Genomic DNA, 2,500 nt, shown 5'->3' with positions numbered 1-2,500 from the left:
CTTATAGGTCATTATTGAAGGGCTGAGAGCTTAAAGGCCTTACATCAAATTTTAATATCACAAAATCATTGATGTATACGGTGATGACTGTGTGACGCGGGTCGCTTCTTTTTAGACTAAAAAAAATGGTAGGTTTTGGTAATCAGTCATGGTTGCTCAGTAATTGTTCAATTGCACACAATTATTGTTATACATGCATTTCAGTCATATAATATCAAGGAGATTGTGTTGGTTGTGTTCTTTTCTTTCCAGATACATATTCCCATATTTTAGCATTCAGATGGACTAATATCTAGGCCTGTTTACATGAAAGGAGCATTCCTGGCATTTGCTTATGTTTTCTAATTTGTTTTGTCATGTTGGAACATTCAGGTGACAGGTTTCCTTAAAGCACCAAACATACCATGTCAGTATTGTATTCCCTCCATCTGATTAGACCTTATGCAACATATTACCTGTATTTCTTGAAATTTTCTTGTTTCAAAATTGTGAAGGCCTTTGCATGATTTTTTTGGTGTGTCAATAACAAAATATTGCACATCAGCTGAAAAAGTGAAGTAGTTGAATTCAAAGATTTCATACAAAAGACTGACATTTTAAAGGAATAAATTAAAAAAATAAACGAGACTTACCTGGAAGTTGAGGTTTGATTGTACTATTCTACCGAGTCGTGGAGTCAGAAGGGGATTGCGCCACCTGCCAGCGAGCGGCGATACAGTGTGTACAGATTTAGGAGACATGGCGGGAGAACCTGAAGCCGTGTTCCTAGGGCCAGAAATTCTCAGCAAAAAGGGGAAAATTCCCAGTCGTGAAGTAAATGAATCAAATTTTAAAGTCACCAGGCCTAAGAGCAGTAAAGTGACTGAAAAGCCTAAAGCCGAGCGAAAGTAAAAAGGCAGGCATGACGAGCTGGATACGGCGAGTACATGCTCCAGCGAAAAAGTGGACTGTATAAATGGCGCCAAAATTGTATCTGAGCCGACATCAGCAACTGGCGACTCACCGAAGTCTTCTTTACACGACTCATTAGTAGCAACAATGAAAGCTGGTTTCGATCAGCTTACGAATATTTTACTTGAAGAGAAAGCTAGTAGGAAAAGGCTAGCAATCTCAGATAGCGACGACATGTCTGACTCGGAGGAGATAAAATCAAGCCAAGCAAAGCGCTCCCGCGTTAGCGGTGATACTTTTAGCGACTCAGGTACTGTGAGCGATGTTGAGGGAGATATTAACTCACTTATTCATCAATCCAGTTCCCTGCCAGAGCCCTCGCTTGGCGAGGAAAACGAAATTCTCGGAGCAATTGTTCAGGAGTACGATCTGGAGGAGAAGTGTGGACCTCCGGTAAATGAAAAGCTGGCCGCCATTGTAAACAAAATGGCACGATCAAAGCTTGCTGATGACAAGTTGAAGGAGAAACATATGCAGTATACTAGACCCAAGAATTGTGAGAAACTAGTGGGAACGAAAGTAAACCCAGAGATGTGGGCAAAGATCAGCCCTGCAACGACGGTCTTGGGGGAAGTCACTGATAAGTTCCTAGAGTCAAAAGATCAATCAAAGAGCTTGCTTAACGAAGCGACGAGATCACTGTTTGATGCGCTTGCACTGATAACACATGCCAACTGTGATCTTAATCACAGACGCCGTGACCTCATTAAACCAGACCTCAATAGATCGTGACTAAAACACCACACGAGTACATACGGGTAACATACGAGTAACATACGAGTAACATACGGAACATACGGATACATACGAATACATACGACTAACATACGACTAACATACGACTAACATACGAGTAACATACGGATACATACGACTAACATACGGATACATACGAATACATACGAGTAATACGAATGTTTTTCTCATAAAGGAAGCTCTAATTATAGGCCTTGCAGGCATTTTTCACGTCAGCAAACACGTACCCGGCTCAGTTTGAGGGGGGAGGGAGGGGATGTTGATCAACCCCCCAAGGCTTTCGTTAAATTTAGTCACAGTAAAATAAATTCACATGAAGTGCAAAACCCTTAGCTTGCGCTACAATATGACAATATATTTTGGATGTCGCTTATGTCGTGTGACGTCATCAGATTCGCCATCTTGATTTCACTATTTCAGCTTAAGTTGCCTATGATAAATCAGTGCAAAAAATCAGTGCAAAATCAAGCCAGAAAGCTTAAATGGGGTAAAAGATTATGACAGACCTGCTCTGACTTCCTAACGTGTCTTAAATGTAAACTGGCCTGACAGTCATAATCATCTACGAGAGCAACATCCAAAATATACTGTCATCTTGTTGAACTGAACTGAACTGCACAATTATTTACCCTCAATCCTCATGGTCTCAATAAAAGGCGGGAATCTAGATCGAAACACCGCATTAATTACTAAAATTGAGTAGTTGTGAGTTGACATTTTCCCAATATGATGCATTTTTATCGATATGTCACCTATAGTTCTTTATTTGTTTTTGATTGTTAATCTGTGTCAC

This window comes from Montipora foliosa, chromosome 11 (genome assembly GCF_036669935.1).
Source record: "Montipora foliosa isolate CH-2021 chromosome 11, ASM3666993v2, whole genome shotgun sequence".
Classification (NCBI taxonomy): Eukaryota; Metazoa; Cnidaria; class Anthozoa; order Scleractinia; family Acroporidae; genus Montipora; species Montipora foliosa.
The sequence above is the reverse complement of the archived record's forward strand: the minus strand, read 5'-3'. Positions refer to the sequence as shown.